Source organism: Saccopteryx bilineata, chromosome 12 (genome assembly GCF_036850765.1).
Source record: "Saccopteryx bilineata isolate mSacBil1 chromosome 12, mSacBil1_pri_phased_curated, whole genome shotgun sequence".
NCBI classification, from domain to species: Eukaryota; Metazoa; Chordata; class Mammalia; order Chiroptera; family Emballonuridae; genus Saccopteryx; species Saccopteryx bilineata.
Genome location: NC_089501.1, coordinates 44,428,127 through 44,448,796, shown reverse-complemented (window position 1 = coordinate 44,448,796; position 20,670 = coordinate 44,428,127). Strand labels below are relative to the sequence as shown.

The following is a 20,670-nucleotide window of genomic DNA, read 5'->3' as shown; positions in this document are numbered from 1 at the left end:
AGGATCAGATTTTCCTCGGCTTGGATCTCTGAGCCACAGCCTGGTTCGGCCGTTTTTGCTGCGGCGGCCTGGATCTATTCACCCCCTTTGCCCGCCTCAGTTCCTATATTCACAGTTACCAGAAAAAGCCGCCCTGTTTAGGTTAGTGAGGAAGGCGGAGCATTTCTTACTCCCTATTTCCTTCGGGGTTTGGTTATATATTTAGCCAATTTTTCACTCAATCATACCTTTGGGTGTATTGCGAAGCATCTGGAAGCTCCAAGTATAGGTTTTTCTGTTTCTGGTTGAAGATCTTGTTGAGTTTTGGGGGAGATTTATCGGTATCGCTTCCTACTCCGCCATTACTCTGACGTCATCTCCCACTTTCCTGGACAGAGCCAAGCGCAGTCAGCTCACCCGCACGCCTGCCTCCCGTCTGTCCCTGCCCATCTCAGCGCCCTTACAGCCCGCCTCATCATCCTCAGCAAGTAACTAAGTCTCTAAAAACTCCGATCTAGGATGAGCATGGCATGATGTAAGGCAAGGTTTTTCTTTTACAGAAAAGTAACTTGTAAAGTCTATGTCTCCCCCAATATCCCAATATGCTCCTCTCACGCTCACTCAGTAATCCTTTTTTTTTTTTTTTTTTTTTTTTTTTTGTATTTTTCTGAAGCTGGAAACGGGGAGAGACAGTCAGACAGACTCCCGCATGCGCCCGACCGGGATCCACCTGGCACGCCCACCAGAGGCGACGCTCTGCCCACCAGGGGGCGATGCTCTGCCCCTCCGGGGCATCGCTCTGTTGCGACCAGAGCCACTCCAGCGCCTGGGGCAGAGGCCAAGGAGCCATCCCCAGCGCCCGGGCCATCTTTGCTCCAATGGAGCCTCGCTGCGGGAGGGGAAGAGAGAGACAGAGAGGAAGGAGAGGGGGAAGGGTGGAGAAGCAGATGGGCGCTTCTCCTGTGTGCCCTGGCCGGGAATCCAACCTGGGACTTCTGCACGCCAGGCCGACGCTCTACCACTGAGCCAACCGGCCAGGGCCTCAGTAATCCTATTTTTGACCCTTACGTTTCATACTTTATGTATTTCATTGACTCAGAATTTTATAAGTGTGAGAGGCCTGGATATTGAAACTGTAAGCTGTTTCAGACCAGCTCCCATATCCTCCTTGAAGGCGGCTATAATATTCTAGCACAACACAGATGCTTAAACTAATAATAGGTCTGCATGGTTAAAGGGAACAAACACAGGGTCGTATATTCACAGATTACAGTTCTTCCTCTCTGCCAGCACATCAGAGAGGTGCAGATGTTAGCGTTTGAGGACTGTCTGTAATCACAGGGCCACGGGAAGCTGAACCCTGGGACGCCCGGGACCAGCCCCCCCAGCCCTGCCTGGCAGTCTCCCTTCTCCCCACTGCCCCCTCCACCCCCACCTGCAGGTCAGGTCAGAGACAGCCTTCCGCCTTCCCAAAGCCGGGCTCTGGCGCCTATGCACCCCTGCAATGCCGACCAATCGCCTTTCCTCTGCATCTACTCCTTTCCAGAGACTCAGGTTTCTGCTGGAGTTGGTGTCAGCTCTGAAGACCCCCTAACACATGAAGGCTTCAGCCCCATGAGAAGGTGGAGGGAGGGAGGAGGAGGCTCTGGGAGGAAAACGTCTGCACTGTGCTTCCTCCTTGGCCAAGGGCTGACCGACTGCTCCCAGCCAGGTAGGACACAGGAAGGGAAATTTGTTGGGGTCTCAGTTGCAGAGCTGGGAGAGGGGAGGGGAGCTAAAAAGCACCCCAACGGAACAGATTCCTACAGGGTATTTTAATTTCAACATGGGTGACATGTTGAAATTAAAATCAAACAGTATGAAAGCACCCTTACTTACAAGCTAGAAATGGCCAAGTACCAGCAAAGCTCCCATTGAGGCATCCTGAACCTGGCTACAGAGTCTTGGACAGAAGGGGGAGCCGGAAAAGGAGAGACAGCAGGGCTCCACGCTGGGTGCAGGGAAAGGTCCTGAGGACGATCCAGCGTTCAGAGAGAGGGCGGTCAGAAAGCAGAGGCTTATGCAGGGCGTTCCACTCCACAGGGAGGAAGGGGTGTGGGAGCAGACTGGAAGAGAGGACTGCTTGGAGCGTGAACGCCCAGAGCCTTGCCAGGAGAGGGAAGGCGGTTGGCTCTCCTTGCTGAAGAGGCCTCTATGGTCAGAGCGATGATCAGCCCCTTGAGATACGGGGAGCGGACTATTTATATCAAATTAAATCTAGAAAACAGAAGGCAGTGAGCTCTGAGCTAATGCCTTCATTGCCCTTCGGAAGGCATTTGTGCACATTAAGGATTCACACTCGCTGCAGACAGCTGCCAGAAGGAATTACTTGGCTGCAGGAGATGCCCAACTTCACTCCGACCCAAGTACGTGTAAGTCAGCGTCACTTAAACAGGGTTCACTGCTGCACTTTGTTCATTTAAAACTTTGAAGAACACAGCGGATCACAAATGTCTTACAATACTTGCCTTTACTATGTTACTATTTAACTCCTAGCTAAATACAACTCAGGAAACAGAGGCTCGGTTACTGTGTAAATCGTTGGAGCAGAATACTAAACATCCATGGAGTAAGACTAATTCATTCAATGGATACTTACTGAGCATAAATTTCAATGCATTTGATGGATGCTAAGACACTCCCCCTCCCCCCAACTTATAGATGCATCTTACAGGAGGTGGTATCAATTTTATTAACAGCATTTATTTTCTTAGTGGTACATTAAAAAAAAAAAGGTCTTTGTAAAGTATGTGACCTTCCAACCACTAGGGTGTACACCTGAAACTAACACAAAATAATATTAAACGTAAAAAGAAAAAGAAAATAAATTTAAAAAGAAAAAAAACAGCATATTTTAAAAGTATCTTAGATTTGATGGAACAGGAACTTGGCAATATCATTAAAGTTGCAGTTCAAAAGTTGCCTTCTCCGAGAGGCTTCCTGGAGCACCAAGCAGCCTAAGGTGGCCCAGCTGTCACCTTGCTTCTCCCGCCTTGCTGGTCACATCTCCACGGAGACCGTGTCTCTCCCGTTCGCTGCTTGGCCTGCAACAGCATCTAGGCATAGTAGGTTCTCAATAAATGGCTCTGGAATGAAGGGAAATGACCATTTATTGAGCACCTACTGCGTGTCCGACCTTGAACTGAATGCTTTATAGAAGAAAAATTCATTCTAGCCGCTCTAAAGTTGGGGGAACCTGTAGCAGGTTACGTGGAGAAGCCAGGATGAGACCTCAGCTCAGCCCAAATTCAAAGCCAGACATATACAGACACCGTGTTATACTGTGCATCATAAACATGTCCTGGAAAGTCCTGTGCTTAATTTTGTGACCGGTCCAAAGATGTATGGCAAGATCCCTGAGGCCACAGAGATGGATAAGCTGTTCGCTCACACCTGCAAGGTAGTATTTATCTACCAGTCACCGCATTCTCCTGTCTAAGTGCTTCATGTACTGGGTCCTGTGTTAACACAGAGGTGGAGCTGCCTCCACGTCTGCCCGACAAGACGAGGAAAGGCTCCAAGGAAGAGATGGAGATCGAAGCTTCCTGTGGAAGTGTCCCCACACCGGCGGGAGGGAGCACAGCCCACCCAGGGCTCTGTGAGTGATCTTGAATGATAGGGACGTACGGTATGTGGGGGAAGAGCCAGAAGAAAAGTGGGTACGAGAACGTTGGGTGCCATGCCCGGGGGTCTGAACTTCATTTCATATGATCAGTGATCTCCATCAATAAGCTGTTTCAATGTGGGCTTTATCCCACCCCAGCCAAGCCTCTCTCTCCACTCAGCATCTAACTCAAGAAAGAGTGTTGAAATCAGGCACTGCCATTCCTATATCAACTGATTGCTAAGTCTAACAGAGACTTCCAAGCCCAGTGTAAAGAGAAAATGAAGGAGACCAGCTGGCAAAAGAAGTGACAAAGAAGATTTGGTTGTAAGTTAGTCTATATCAGGTCAGCTCAGAGAGAGCCTATGAAATTTGTCATTTTGTGTCTCCACAAATATAGTATAAGGGATATCACAAACATAACATGTTTCCTTTCGAATAGAGTTGGACAACTCAGCCTACAGCCTGTTTTGTGTGGTGCTCAAGCAAAGACTGGTGTTTACATTTTTAAAGGGGTGCAAACAAGCAAACACACCACCACCACCCCTATCAAAGAATATACAAGAGAGACATTACATAGACCACAAAGCCTAAAATACTTACTATCTGGCTCTTTCCAGGAAATGGTTTACCGCCCCCTGACCTATCATTCTCTCCCATCTGTATTCAGACACAGGTCATTTAAGTGTCTGATGTGACCAGACACATAGAGAACTAGCTTCGTTTACCACTTCAATAATTAGAGCTAATTTCATGGTACGATGATATATTGGGTTAGTAATTCCTCTTACAGCAATTCTCAAGTTTTAGTTTTTTTTAGACTCACACCCATTTTAACGTCGTCTTGGATATTTTAGAAAGAGGTCCTTCTTACGGGGACTTGCTAGCTTTGGGCAGATTCTGTAATGGTTTGATCTTCCCCTTGCTGGTGATAAGCGGCTTCTGTAGACTCCATGGCACACTGGTCATTAACACTTACCAAAACAACTTTCTTAATTAAAGACCCGTGAAAACCCTGATTCCCCTCCCACCAGCTTAGTACATCAGGTGGGTGTAGCTGGAATCTTTTTAGAACTTAGCCTAACATTAGCACGCTTCAAGGTGCCTTTCCTCCAAGATGATGTGGGAAGGGGGAAGAAAGAGGGAGGCTGAAGATGTTCGGTTCCATGACTCAGCCTAGTTTAGTTTTCCATCAAACAGTACCTCAATATTTACCAGAAGAAGATGTTTAAGTTTGGAAATTTTTACTGGGCTTGTAACTCATTGAAAAAAAACATTATTATTATTATTATTATTATTTGGTAGCGTTGTGTACACAGATTGAAAAGCTACTCCAACATGCCTCAAACATGGAAAGTATTGTAGATGAAGTGTCCCGTCAGCTCCCAGCCACTGGGATGGGGAACACCCTGGCGACTTGAAGCTGTTTGCAGCATCTGGATAACCCATGGCCCAGTTACTGCGCCACAAACCGGGTCCCCCTGCTCGGACGGTTCGGCTGTATGTATTTCCATCATCTTTGCTAAAGCATCTGTTGCTTTTCATCAGCATGAACAACGTAAGGAGGAACATGTAGTCATCTCTTAATTACTGGACAGCTGGCTCTGCTTGGCCCAGACGCCCGTGGCCCTCAGTGCCTGGTTGGATTGGGGTCAGCTTTTCATTTCGTAAAGCAGGTTGATGCAGGCTGATGGAACATGACAGATGCCTGCCACAGGCGAACTCTAGGCTGCTCAGGGTCTCGGTCTAGAGAATGTTTCCATTCCCATTCAACCATATTTTTCCTAAGCCAAAAGAGACAGTGATTTTTTTTTTTCTTATAGAGTGAACCATTGCATTTAATTAAAACTATGTTTCTGTGTCTCCATCATTTCTAGGTAGACGGTTCAGAGGAAAGAGAAGCGAGCCTGGGTTAAACCACAGCTCTGCCAATGGAGAGCTGTGGAACCTCCAGCAACACCACTCATCCCTGGGACTCGGCGTATCAACAACTATAATCGTTAAAGCACACAACGTGCCACACTCTGTGAATTACTTCATTAATCATCATCTACGCTCAGCATGGCTACAGAGAGAAAGGCCATTATTTTCTAAATTACAGAGGAAGAAATGAGCAAAGGTGAGATAAGCTAGAGAGAGTAATCATCCATGACTATTACATTTTCCTGATTATAAAATAGTCTGTGTCTAAATCATTTCCTAGAGGGGTCAAGGTCTCAGTGCTAATGAGCCGCAGAGGCAAACTTCACACACAGGTCGGCTACTTCCAGAGAGCTCGGTCTTGACCTCTAAGACTCTCTTAAACCTTTAAGATGTTGGGGCTGAACTAGATTATCCCAAGATTTAGGCTAGCCCTTACATTCTAGCTCCAATATCCATGGATCTCATCATCCCAAAGGAGGGTTAAAAGATGACAATTGTTTAAAAGACCAACTATCAGCAATGAAAGGCAGGAGGGGACAGAAACCTGCAAAAACTGGATTGTAGCCATTAAGAATCAGAACACACACACACACACACACACATACACACACGTATATGTATATGTATATGAATATGAATATGTATATGTATATACAGTGATACCTTGAGACAGGGGCCCCCAAAATTTTACACAGGGGGCCAGTTCACTGTCCCTCAGACAGTTGGAGGGCCGGAGTATAAAAAAAACTATGAACAAATCCCTACGTACACTGCACATATTTTAAAGTAAAAAAACAAAACGGGAACAAATACAATATTTAAAATAAAGAACAAGTAAATTTAAATCAACAAACTGATCAGTATTTCAATGGGAACTATGCTCCTCTCACTGACCACCAATGAAAGAGGTGCCCCTTCCGGAAGTGCGGCGGGGCTGGATAAATGGCCTCGGGGAGCCGCATGCGGCCCGCGGGCCCGTAGTTTGGGGACCTCTGCCTTGAGATATGAACAGACCAACATATGAGTTTTTTAAGCTACGAGCTGTGACCTTGTCCATATTTTTGTTCGAGATCCAAGCCAAATTCCAAGATACGAGTCGTGATTCAGGAAGCTGCCACTAGTTGGCGCGTTGGCACATGAGTACAGTATCAGCAATTTGATATATGAGTTGACTGACTTACGAGCTCAATTACAGAACGAATTAAATTCATATTTCAAGGTACCACTGTATACGGCACTGGCCAGGTGGCTCAGTGGATAAGCATCATCCCAGTGTACTGAGGCCACAGTTTTGATCCTAGTTCGATCCTATGTATAAAAAACAGTCAAAAACTACACAATTAAATGGAATAACAAATTGATGCTTCTCTCTCTCTCTCTCTCTCCTGCCCTGCTTTCTTCCCTTTCTCTCTCTCTCTCTCTCAATCAATGGGGTGGGGGAGAATCAGAGTATAGATCCAGGAATTGCTTTTAGTTTATTAAAGGCTCAGAAGACAGAATGCTGCTGAAGCATTTCCCATGTTTATGTGTTACACCATGAACCATTAAATTTTAATTAATTCACTTTAAAAACTCACACCCGCCTGACCTGTGGTGGCGCAGTGGATAAAGCGTTGACCTGGAAATGCTGAGGTCGCCGGTTCGAAACCCTGGGCTTGCCTGGTCAAGGCACATATGGGAGTTGATGCTTCCAGCTCCTCTCCACCTTCTCTCTCTGTCTCTCTCTCCTCTCTCTCCCTCTCTGTCTCTCTCTCTCCCTTCTCTCTCCTCTCTAAAATGAATAATTAAAAAAAAATTAAAAAAAAAACTCACACCCTTACAGGAGGAGTACTGGTTGTTCCTGGGTTTGAAAAATTATGCCGCTTTCTATTAGTTTGTTAACAAGTGATCATTTACACTCCGCAAAGTGCAGATCGAATCTCCCGCGGCAATATTTAAGCTCGGATTTGGCAACAATCACTCTTATTTAAAAAGCACTGAAGGAAGCTGGTGCCCATAGCAAAGATGGAGATGAGCAGGAAAATGTGATCTAGGAAAAGCAGGATCAGGGCATGGATCTGACAGTCAGGAAACTTTCTCACTGTGCTTTGCCCTTTAAGCAGAGAGCAACTAACTACTGGAGGAAAAGGGAAGGTAGCTTCGGATGCCCTGCTGAAGATGAAGCCAGTGAGAAGGGACTCTGGGGAAAACCATTTATTTCTTCAGGTGGTTTGATGGCTTAGACATAGGGCCTCAAATAGGACAAGAAGCCAAGTGTGAAATTGGGAAGACAGAGGGTCACAGTCAAACGCTCACTTTTGTATCAAAGTCCTAAATATTGTAGAACAAATAAATATTACAGGAGTGGGGGGGAGGTGTTGAGCATGAAGCTTTAAAAAGTCCGTGGTTCATATAAATCACTTTGGTTCGTATAAATCACTTTCTCAGCGAGGCAGCCAAGGCCACGGGAGGTGGGGGAGCTTGCTGGGGTCTCACCCTGCAAAGCACAAACTGCAATGGAGTTTTCTTATTCCTTGATGCGATGGGGTCAGAAATGTTTCAATAACATTTAATGAAAGTCCAAAGTCTGTACATTAGTTAAAAGTATGCTAACCACAGAAAACTGAGAAGCCAGAAGATGCCGATTTTAACACCTGATAACCACTTTTATAGCGTGAGGGGCCCTAGCTGGGCCTGGAGTTCTCTGTTCCATGACAAACCTGACCTAGAGTCAACATTCTGGCCTCCTCCTAGTTTACATAGGAAATACAAGGTCGTTTTGTCTCCAATCCGTCGGAAAACCCCCAAACCAACTCTGCCTCTGAGATCGCCAGTGTCTTTTGTGACGCCGGCTGGAAACAGCCTCCCACGGGACTCATGCTCAGCGATTTCAAAAATATGTGCAGTAGCCGCGGCCACCTGAGGGCGATACAAAGGGAGCGCTGAGGACCAGAACTTAACGAAACGCTGCTCTACAAACAACACTCCACCAGCGCCTTTTTAAAAAGTCACCCACTTCATTGTTTCCAATGAACGGAATACAATTTAACAGCTTAACGACTTTTTCCAGTTAGACCCTCCTTAGGCTTCTAGTTTGAGAACCTGCCTCTCATCAGAGGACACAAAGAGGGGCGAGCGGCGGCGTCCTCCGCAGACCCTGGCCGTCCTCCGAAGCCACAAGGGTCGGCGAAGTCCCAGAGCAGACCGGGTGTTAGCTCTACCCCCGGGACAAACGAGCCACAGGCGGTCGACACCCCCCACCCCACCCCCGCGCGGGCATCTCTGCCGAGCTGGGCCCGCGAGGCTCGTCTCCAGAGGCAGGGACCCTCCAGGCCGCCCGCGCCGCGCCCTGGCCTCCGGCTGCCGCTGCGGTCACCAGCGCTGCGGGCCAGGCACCGGCCCGGCGTCCCGGAGCTGCTCCGAGCTGGCGGGCGACCGGCCCCGTTTGGGGACTGTCCTGCTCCAGGGCTGGGGCTGGGCTCTGGCGCACTCCGGGGTTCATGGAGAAGCCCATTTGCGGAGGAGCCAACGCCGCAGCCGCCGAGGCTGCGGGTGGAGGGTCGGGAGCGCCGAGCCCCCGGGTCGCGGCAGCGCCGGGCGGGGCGGGCGGCGGAGGGTCGCCCCCTCCAGGCGGCCGCGGGCAGCGGCGTGCCTCCAGTCCCGGCGGCGGGGGCGCTCCCCAGCCCCGTCGGTCCCCAGCCCGGAGGGAGCACGCCGGGGAGCGGGGAGCGGACAGTGCTCCGCCCGCCTCCACCTGCAGACTTGGGGCTCCGGGCGGACGGTGCCTGGGTCCCCATCCCATTCCTCGGGGCTCCGGGCGGGCGGTGCCTGGGTCCCCATCCCATTCCTCGGGGCTCCGGGCGGGCGGTGCCTGGGTCCCCATCCCATTCCTCGGGGCTCCGGGCGGACGGTGCCTGGGTCCCCATCCCATTCCTCGGGCTCCGGGCGAGCGGTCTCCTAGCTGGAAAAAGGACCCGGGGGTGAAAGCAAAGCCGGTGCTTACCCGGAGAGGGGCTGCCCGGCCGCGGGGGTCGCGCTCGCAGGTCCGGTCCGGGAAGGGGCGACTGCGCGCGCGGGGCCGGCTCCGGGGGCCGCCGAGCGAGCGCCCTGCACCGCCGCCGCTCGGGCTCGGACTTCCTCTTCCTCGGGCTCGCCCCCGCCGCTCGGCCGCGCCCCGGCCCGCCCCTCTCCGCGGAGCTGCGGGCTCCGCCGGCCGCTCGCGCAGGTCGCCGGCCCGCCTCCCTGCTTCCCTGGGGCGAGAAAGGTGGCGAGCAGCAGAGGGAGAGAGAAAGCGAAAGAGATTAAGCACTTGGACTTGTCTCTGGAGTCTTGCCAAAGAGAGCAGTCAAATTACAGCCCCAGGGGGGGAAATGAAGAAAAAAAATTCCTGCTACTGTTTTTGCAGACACATCACTTTTCTTCATTTTCCAGGATCTTCACGGATTTTTTTTTCTTTAAAATAATAGCAAGAATAATTATTTTAAGTCAACCTTCTAGTATTACACAGAAGCTGGGGTAATAGGTAAACGGAGAGGACACTCCTGTTCTTCAGGCCTCATTACCCTAATCACCTGAGTTAATGTACCAAATAACCTTTGCTTTGAGAAAGTAAAGTGAAAAGGAGCAAAGAAAGACTAACCTTTGTAACGGCCACATAGATGTTTAAAGGCACAGCTGGGTGGTAAAATTATGACCTGAATCAAAGGTGGTTTCTTCACACCTCTCTCCCTTCAAAGGCGAACATGCGTATCAGGTTTACCTACTGGCTCCGTTGGCTTTGTAATTTTTAAGAATGCACTTCCATATTACCTGCTCGCAGGCTTTTAATCTAACCAGTTACTAGCTGTGTGGCCTGGAGGGAATTATTTAGCCTCCCTGTTCCTCGTTCCCCTCATCTGTAAAATGGCGAGAATGGTAGTTAACGTTCAGGAAAGGCTTCGGAGAGAACCCGGCGCATAATAAAGTCTGGATTCATGTTAGTTATTATTGTTGTTGATCTCCCCCTTTTATCTGTTTTTATGCATGCATGCAGTTATAGCAATTATAATAAAGATTTGAAACAAAGTAAGGTTTTGTGCAGGAGGGCCACACAGTGGCACAGCTCTCTTCACACAACGCACCATTTCTGTTCTGCTTTGTAGTTTCTTTTGTCTCCGCAACTGACTTGTATGACCTGAAGCTCTGAGGCTGGGCTATGCTTAGAATACAGTGACCACAGACGATTTGCAGTAGGACGCAAGCAGACATTTGCCACCCTCAAAGCCAAGTTTCAGTTGGTCTTGCAATAATAGCCTTGTGAGGTCCACAGCACAGGTGCTGGTTTCTTTTCACAGACCGGAAATGGAGGCTCAGGCGGCTTTATCAGACCCTTTCCAGCACCTGCAGATCACACAAAACCCTGCCTGTCACCCCATCTATGTTGTTACTTGAAGAGAAGTGAGCAGAGCACCTCACACAGGTACAGCACTTCTTGGTCTTTTTCAATCCTGTGCGCTAGATGCTGGCCCTCATCGGACACTGGAAAGGCCTAAGGCTCAAAGAAGCTAACTGACGAGTGCATCTGTGTGTGACAGCTGGCAGCTGGGGACAACTTGAAGACGAAAGGTGTCCTGATTCCTTGCAAAATGCTCTCTCTGCTGTTCTACACCCCATCCCACCTAATCACATGTCTCTTAGCACAGATGACTTAGAGCGAAGCAATGTGACCTGACCGCCAGCCACAGACTCCCACTTACAAGCTGCTCACCTGAGGCAGATAACAATTCTGAACTTTGGTTCTTTCTCTACTTAATGGTTATTATAGTTGTTGCCCAACCCACTCCACTCCACCTCAGCTTATTAATGAGGTAGGAAGTGGGAAGTGGAAACAGGAGTGGGAAAGCTGTAATTGCTGCTGAGTGCCACGCACAGCATCAGCCACCCAACCCACCTCGTCAATCTGACTCCCAAATAAATGTGCTCCGCCCTGCTGGTCCTGAGAGAGCGCCGTGCAATCACCTGGTCTGATACGCTGTGTCTAGTTGACCTGCGTGTGCCCAACACTTAGCTCAACTCTTAACTCACAAAAGATATAAAATGTTGAGAAGGTAGGTGACTGGATGGGTCAATGAGAGGGCAACAGAAAGAGTTGCGAAAATGCAAAATAATAAGTTGTGGAAATGCTGTTATGTAGCATTCCATAACAGTAACATGTTACTCCCCTCTTTAAGGAAAAGTGGCCAACAAAATGACTTTCTAATGCTGCATCCAGTATCAGGAAGATTCTTTTGGTGAGAGGTCTTCCTAACACGAATATCAGCCGAGGTCAAAAGAGGGAAGCAGAAACCACTTAAAGTATTTATAAAACGAAGACTCTACTACAGGGAATTGGCTCCACAAGTGATGGAAAAACCGAGAACCCAAGAGAAGACAGTGAAGCAGTCCAGATGTGAACAGCAACAGAAAGTCACCATCATCCATAGGACGGAAGGACAGGGAGAGGGGGTTCCAGAAGGAAGCTGTCTGTGGGAGTCGGAGAACCTGGCATTGTCTTACACAGTGACAGAGAGGGGGAGAAATGCCCTGCTTTCTCCCTTCCTTCACCCTCCAATCAGTACATTCCATGGGATGAACGGAGCTGTCAGGGGAACTCGGAACCCTCAGCCGACAGCTGTCCTTCCTGCCACCCCTGCCATCTCATGATGCGGAGCAGAACAAGGGCAGGAAGACACCCGTGTGCATCCAGCCCAGGCCTAGCAGAGGCCTCAGGTCAGACCTTTCTCTTTCTCAAATAAGATTGATCTATCAATTAGATTGCTTTGGAGAAAATATTTTTGCCTTTTTAGATCAAGTGTCTCCCATATCATCTCATTTATTCCTCACAGAGACCTGGTAAGGTAGATACTGTAATCCCTCCGTCACATGCAAGGTCATAGAGACTCAGGAAGTTCCAGTGGCTTGCTCAAGGTCACCAAGCTGCGCATGGCGGAGTGGCTTTCGAACACTGAGCTGTGTTCCAGTTCTCTGGTGTGTCCTCCTAACACAGCTGTTTCCAATGAAGGGCAGGGCAACCACACACAGTGGTTTCAGGGTCACCAATCTACTACGCGCACATGGGAGTTAATGTTTGCAAAGGCTACAGAGTTAAAAGGCTGGATCACGCCTTGCTTTCCTTTTAGGGCTTTTGATGATAACTTTTACGAGGCTGATGATAGCTGCACTGAATTTATGATCAAACAAGATCAGAAATAATATGTCCCTGGATTATAGGAACACCTTAGGAAAAACACAGGTAGCATTTATCTTTTTTTTAAAGCTATTTCAATTTCAAATTTGGTTTAAGCTATTCAATTTCAAATGACTTAGAACAGGAGTCCCCAAACTTGGCCTCGCGGGCCACATGTGGCCCCCTGAGGCCATTTATACGGCCTCCGCCGCACTTCCGCACTTCCGGAAGGGGCACCTTTTTCATTGGTGGTCAGTGAGAGGAGCATAGTTACCATTGAAATACTGGTCAGTTTGTTGATTTAAATTTACTTGTTCTTTATTTTAAATATTGTATTTGTTCCCGTTTTGTTTTTTTTACTTTAAAATAAGATATGTGCAGTGTGCATAGGGATTTGTTCATAGTTTTTTTTATAGTCTGGCCCTCCAACGGTCTGAGGGACAGTGAACTGGCCCCCTGTGAAAAAGTTTGGGGACCCCTGACTTAGAATATTCTAACTGTGTTATAATGATTAGGGTAAGAAAAAGAATTTATATATGGCCTCTTGTAGGGAAGACAGAAAACCAAGAATGTAAGCACGTGCACATGGATGACCTGTGTCTCCAAATTCCCCCAGCCAGGAGTGGGATGAGAGTCTATGTTGGGGCTCCTTTTTCTGAAGGCTCTAATTAGCGAGAAGATTGAAAAATTATGCCCTGGCCGGTTGGCTCAGCGGTAGAGCGTCGGCCTAGCGTGCGGAGGACCAGGGTTCAATTCCTGGCCAGGGCACACAGGAGAAGCGCCCATTTGCTTCTCCACCCCTCCGCCGCGCTTTCCTCTCTGTCTCTCTCTTCCCCTCCCGCAGCCAAGGCTCCATTGGAGCAAAGATGGCCAGGGCGCTGGGGATGGCTCTGTGGCCTCAGCCTCGGGCGCTAGAGTGGCTCTGGTCGCAACATGGTGACGCCCAGGATGGGCAGAGCATCGCCCCCTGGTGGGCAGAGTGTCGCCCCTGGTGGGCGTGCCGGTCGGGCGCATGCGGGAGTCTGTCTGACTGTCTCTCCCTGTTTCCAGCTTCAGAAAAATGAAAAAAAAAAAGAAAAAAGAAAAATTAAGAAGCTGTACTAACCCCAGTGAGCAAAAGAAAGCTAAAGTAAGAAATGTGCATGATTACTAGTATCTAGCTGAGTTGGACCTAAAAGTAGGTAGAGGAATTTGAGACCACTTGGAAATTCTGATACTTGAGAATGTCTCCATTGTTGACTGCTACACAGCGCCTGAAATTTCCCCTCCCTCATAGCCTGGTGGATTAAGGCTGTCCAGCAGACAAGTGCAAATTCATTCTCTCTCAAGGAGACTAGAGCGAAGAATTATCCTGCTCGGTATCGCACTAGCGGAGTGAATGCATCTGATCTTCTCAGAATGCACAATTTCCTGCTGGTAAGAAAAGTCTCAGCAGAGCAGGGGTCCCCCAGGTACCAGCCAGGCCAAGAAGATAGCAAAGGGGCACCAGGAGAGGCAAAAGCAATGGCAGAAACGTGCCTGGGTCACAGAAATGGGTGAGAATGGCAAGTGTAACTAGTTCAAGGTCAACATCACCATTTTACCTGTTCCTCTAGTTGCCTACATTCCCTCAGTGCTGACCAGTATAGATAAGTAAGATGCATGTTTATATGTTTTGTAAATATGGATATTTGCAGGAAAAATGTCACAGAACTTGAAACTTTTCAACTTAAAGTTAATTCATCTTGGTTAAACAATCCAATGTTTTTACGCAGATCCTGTGAAATTGCCTTTGACTGTCCATCCAAGTTCTCTAGAAAGTTCCATATTGTGAAAAATTATTGCTGCCACAATGGGCAATTTCAGTTTTACAAGGGTGATGAAGACCAAGATGTGAATTTCTTCCTGTCTCTTTTTTTAAATCTATCTGACTATGTATCTATCATCTACCTATCTATATCTTTTTTAAACAGATACATGAGTAATAGTAAGAGAGATGGTTCACCAAAGGGCATCAGAATCACAGTGCCCTGGAGTGTTGGGCAAAGCAGAGCAGAGCACCAGTGAATGGTGCCACCTGTAATGTTACTGGTCTCAGGGATTCCTGGGAACTCTCCCTTCTCACATTCAGCCAGGTTAGATGTTGGGACGTGTCATGCAAGAGGTCCAGACCCGGAAAACTGGTCTGGTGCTGTTGTGGAATCCCAAAGGAACCACAAGCAGGACCAGATGGAGCAGGTTTTGAACACAGAGCTTTTATTACTTACATACAGGGGCAGCACCAGTGGCGGCGGGTCAGTGAAAGCTCCGCACCCTCTTGGGGGGTGTGTGTGCGGTTTTTATCGCTAAGCCCTGAGCACTTGCTGAAGTGAAACTCTGTATGCAGGCAAGCAAGCCGGAGAGCAGGCAAGCACAGGGTCGGGGGGAAGCATAGGAGCTGTTCTGTGCGGTTTTTCCGTGATAACATCTGGTGACTCAGTTCCATTGTTCTGAATAAAACCTTAGTTACAGCCCTGGCCTGGCCGGTTGGCTCAGTGGTAGAGCGTTGGCCTGGCGTGCAGAAGTCCCGGGTTCGATTCCCGGCCAGGGCACACAGGAGAAGCGCCCATCTGCTTCTCCACCCCTCCCTCCTTCCTCTCTGTCTCTCTCTTCCCCTCCTGCAGCCAAGGCTCCATTGGAGCAAAGATGGCCCGGGCGCTGGGGATGGCTCCTTGGCCTCTGCCCCAGGCTCTGGAGTGGCTCTGGTCCCAACAGAGCGACGCCCCAGAGGAGGGGCAGAGCATCGCCCCCTGGTGGGCAGAGCGTCGCCCCCTGGTGGGCGTGCCGGGTGGATCCTGGTTGGGCGCATGCGGGAGTCTGTCTGACTGTCTCTCCCCGTTTCCAGCTTCAGAAAAACAAACAAACAAAAAAACCTTAGTTACAGTTGTACTACTCTCTGTCTCATGGCCCGTGGTCAGGATCTATGACCACAGCACCAGGAACTGGGGGGGGGGGGGAAGGGTCATGCCCAGCACCGGTCCTGCAGAACCTCGTGTGCCCTGGGGAGTGTGTAGGCTGAAGAAAGAGCACCTGAGAAGCTCAGTTAGTACCTGAACTGACACAAATTTGAAGGAAAAAAATTTTTAGCCACAGAACCCCTTGTATGTTACTAACCTACAAGTGGTGTTTAGTGATTATTTAGTTCTTTTTATTTCTATACAGTTTTTTTTAAAGTATGTGTGAGAAACAAGAAAGTGATGAGTAGCATCAACTCATAGTTACAGCACTTTAGTTATTCATTGATTGCTTCATATATATGCCTTGACCAGAGAGCTCAAGTCAAGCCAGAGACCCTTTGCTCAAGCCAGCAAGCTTGAGCTTCAATCCAGTGACCATGGGATCATGTCTACGATCCCACACTCAAGCCAGCAACCCTGCGTTCAAGCTGGCAAGCCCGTGCACAAGTGGGCGCCCTCAGGGTTTCAAACCTGGGACCTCCGCATCCCAGGTCGCCTCTCTATCCACCATGCCATCACCAGTCAGGCTCTTCTATGCAACTTAAAACTTAACCTTACTACCTGTGAGGAAAGGAGTTTTACATTCAAGATCTGAATGCAAGTGCTGTAGAAAGCGATAATAAGGGAACTGCATAATTACAGAGAACAAACTGATCGTCAGAAAATGGAAAAGCCCCATAATTATACTTACTCATTAACGCCAAAAAAGGTCTTTGAGACTGTAAATTGGCAGTGCGCTTTCAGACACAACGTCATCTTAGCAATAATTATCGAAGGCCATCACTGAGGGTTCCATGGCAAGTCTTTAGAAACTGCTGGCAACTTTGGAGACTTGGGAGAGTCAAAAGACTGTTATTTCCTCTTTTTATTTCCATTTGAAATGGTGGCAGGTTATGTTTCCTGAAGAATAAAACCTACCTTATTCCAGGCAGGAACTCTAGAGAGAAAACTTCCAGTGAAACCAATTGTTAAAGGTTGTTCTTGCATCAACTGAAAAATGTTATTTAAAATGTTTGGTAATAGAAATAAAATAATCTAAAATTGGATTTTCATATTACATATTTAATGAATTAACACACAAACTTTTAAATGTAGCTTCACATAGCTCAATCTTGTAAGGCAAATTTAAACTTTAAAAATTAAATCCCATGCAATGTTCACAAAAAAGAAAATTCATTCTGAATGGGAACAGATATTTAAAAACACAAAGACCTAAAATGTAATAACTTAATATGAATTTAAAGTGAAAGAAGCTGTTATCAGTATGTTTGACGATGCTCAGTTTTGGAAGAACACGTGGGGAGCAAGATGAAGTCAGCTCAACAGTCAGTGGAGAAAGGCTTAATTTCCATTTTGTGTCTGGGAACTCCTTGTAAAGTGAGCCCTGGAGATGATATTATTCTAACCCCAGGATACTGTTCTTGATCAAGTTAGCATGATGCAACTCTCTGATTGGCTAAAATATTATGGTAAACTGAGATTGTATCACATGCGATTTATAATAAAAAAAACTCAAGCTCCTTGTTTCCTCCAAATTTGTTTGTTACTTAACATTAAGTCATTGATTAATGATTTTATTCATCAACTTCAGCAATCAGACTCTACTAATGTCGAGTATTCTGGATAAACTTAGGAACTATGAAGAATAAATGGAATACTTTAAAATATATATTAGCTCCTTTGTAATGCATCCTAAAACTTTAGAGTCACATTTTCCATCAAAGGCTGGTGAGATCTGTTCCATTTGTATGTATCGCTCACTTCCTTCAGAATAGAAACAAACTCTACCTCCCCATCACAATCACATTTGCATATGCGTTTCTTCTCTTCGTACAGATTTATTCTTCCAGACCTCCCTCCTTTTTTTCTTTTAATTTCTGAGCCCTCATTCCCTTGAAAAACTCAATCTATTCACATGAGCAAACCCTTATTCTCATTTGCATTTTCCTTCTGGCTTAATCAGCAAAACCGGATTACATAATATGAACATATAATGTATAAATTCTGACATGTTCCACTTTTCTTTGAAATTTTGTGATAGAACAAGTTAAACCAGAAACCAAAGAAACATCATGCTTTTTCTGAATTTGCTACCTTAAAAATCATTCCTTTTAAAAATTGGTTTCTTTATTTTTATAATTTCCCTTGACTTATTCACCATAGTTGGACAGTTGACATAAGTATAGTCAACCCCCCCTACCAAATATCTGGACAGAAATATGATAGACGATGGAAACCCTACAAATTACACGGACCCAACTGCTTGTGTAGATTGCAGTCCTTTGTACTGTGATTAACTTCAGCACACTCCGTATTCTGGTTTCCAAGTCACTTTTTCTGTAATTACAGAAGGACTTTGTTTATGAAGAACCCAATTTCATGATCACTTTGCAGCAACCCAATACTTTCCTGAGAGTTGACTCTCACATTCCTAGCAAGACATTTTGAGCTCCTATTTCTTTTAGGAAATGTATCTTTTTACCTTTCAAGAACAGAAGGGGTATTTTAAAACGATTCAACAAGTAAAAAAAAAAAAAAGGAAGAGAAAAACAACAACAACCTCAATGTGGGCTAATTAAATTAACAAATGCCTCCTGTTATCTTGCAATTAAAAAATATACTATCTAAAGATGAAGCGCTACCATTTATTTCTCCTTCCCAGGCCTTCTAGTCTGACTGTAATTCAGGTTGTCCTTATGCAATTCCCTGGTTGGGATATGTTCCGGTGCAGGCTCCCACCCACTTTACATGACATCGCTGCCACCCTGATCGTCTTAGGATACTATTTGCTTAGCTAACAACACATAAAGGGCGCTTGGAATGGTTGAAAGCAAAATCAAAGGGCGTGGACAGGAAGGATTGTAACCCAGAGAGGAAGCAAAGACTTCTGAGGGGTGGGGAGACCTGTCCAGTGGCCTGCAACCTGTGCATTCTCTCTCTCCACGCTGCCCTGTCACTTCTCTCTCCAAGCCACCCCCACACCACCCTGTCTCTTTGCTGTGGTCCTGTCCAGGAAGCAGGCTTTGCCGTGGGCCCTCATTCCCAGCGGGATCTCACGTTGGAGGAGAACATGCCTAATTAAATGTCAGCATTGTCCAGACTTGCACAGGGGTTACGTGGAAAAAAATGCAGCTAGAGTTTAGAATTATAGCTGAGGAAGTCTCTCTACTTACACACTCAAATTGCAAGCTTGATAAGGAGTTGATCTCTGTATATCCTGTTTTATTTCTGGTGCAAGAAAATAATCAACTCACTGTGGACTATCACGGAATGTGGGTCAGTTGGGTACCAGATTATCCTAAATCAGGCCTGAGACAAAGGTATTTCCCTTAGGGGAGGGTGATGGATGTGAACCCTCATATTAGTTAGTCTTATTTTTTTTCACAAATGTCCTAGTAAGAAAGGCTCAAACACTTATGGGATGTCTGCATATGATTTGCAGTTTATTGGTTAAACATTTACTTACATTAGTCGCTTTAAAAGCAATAGATGGGTCACCCCATAATATGTATATGTGAAGTTTCAATCAGTTTCTTGTTTGATGACTTCACAATATTATATGTTTAAGGATTGTTAAAGAAAGATGCTTGAGCCAGGGGGACCCCACTTTCACCTTGCTACTCAGAATGCTCCAACAAGGTAAGGAACACCTGTCCTCATACAGGAAAGGCTGGGTGTCCCTCATTGCAATGTACGCCAGCCACCCCTTGACAAACTTCAGTGGTTCTCTACTTCAGCATCAAGTTCAAACGTCTGAGTTCGGCATTCAAGGCCTATGAATCTAGCCACTGGCTGCTTACCTTGCTTATTATTATTGTTATTATTTTATTCCATCTAAACTCTTCAATTAACCAACTCTATGAATCAGCAGTTTTCCCATGTTGTATGTGAATTTCTGCGTTTGGTGCTGGACTGTGCTCTCCCGTGTTCTTTAAGGTGATGAACGTTTCGTCCAAGGAGAAGTTCTTGTACATCTTCCACTAGGTTTTATAAACATCCCAGATACAAGTTCCTCACTCAGAATGTCCAAACCTCATTGCCTATATTGTCTTCCCTCCCAACTGCAACAAGAACCAAAACACTGTACTGAGTATGAACTCAACACGTGATCATAATATGTGATCACAACATGTGACCACGGTAGAATAAGACAGGTGAGACGTTGACATTCACAATGGTCAGACCGGCATGCACACCATTCTTTTCTTTTTTAAAACTTCAGCCAATGAAACTGATATAATTGAAGCTACTATCATATAACAAAATGATTCTCTGATGGGTTCTTTAAAGTCACAGCTTCTACACGAAAGTATTTTTTTTGTGTGTGTATCTATCACTGTTATTGCTTGGCTCGCCTTAGCCTTTTTTAAAAACAATTTTATTTTTTCAACTGCAGTTTGCATTCAGCTAACTAGTTAGAGGTGGAAATGCAACATTTTTACTGGAAAAGCCCTGCACTCACTTGTCAGGCTTGGTGTGGGAGCGATGGAGGTGGAAAGATGCGGTTTGGTATTGCCAAAGACTGCCCCTGGCTGACCACTCGGAGGGGCAGTCCTGGGGGTAATGGCTAGCCAACCGAAGAGCAGCTGCACTGTCTCAGTGATGCGTAAGTGCATTCATTAATTCACCCTGTATTTGCTGAGCCGCAGGATGTGACTGGACTATGCTAGGTACAGGTGGGCAAAAAGATGCTGTCCTACTCCATGGAATTGTCACATAATGGGGGAGGGAGTGATAGACTTCAAATATCCAAATCAGTATAAATTGCCAACTGTGGAAATCAAAGGATATTATGAGGATGTATAGATAGATATTAACCTACTCTAAAAGTTCAAAGAGATTGTCCCTAAAACTATCCTTTGAGCCAGATTGTAAGAATAAGTAGGAGTTAATATGGTCAATGGGGGCCCTGGCCGGCTGGCTCAGCGGTAGAGCGTTGGCCTGGCGTGCAGGAGTCCCAGGTTCGA

General features: G+C 46.8%; 2 protein-coding genes across 3 annotated transcripts in view; both read right to left on the bottom strand.

Annotated features, from left to right (window-relative positions):
- Positions 1-9,684, bottom strand: part of PLEKHG1 (pleckstrin homology and RhoGEF domain containing G1) — a 239,848-nt gene extending 230,164 nt beyond the window's left edge. The window contains exon 1 of one of the 2 annotated variants that reach the window (XM_066247886.1): positions 9,528-9,684. The gene's annotated coding sequence lies outside the window, so the exon portion shown is untranslated. The remainder of the gene's footprint in view (positions 1-9,527) is intronic. The other variant, XM_066247882.1, reaches the window with a different exon arrangement.
- PPP1R14C (protein phosphatase 1 regulatory inhibitor subunit 14C) overlaps positions 1-20,670 on the bottom strand; it is a 535,162-nt gene that overhangs the window by 205,439 nt on the left and 309,053 nt on the right. The window lies entirely within an intron of this gene.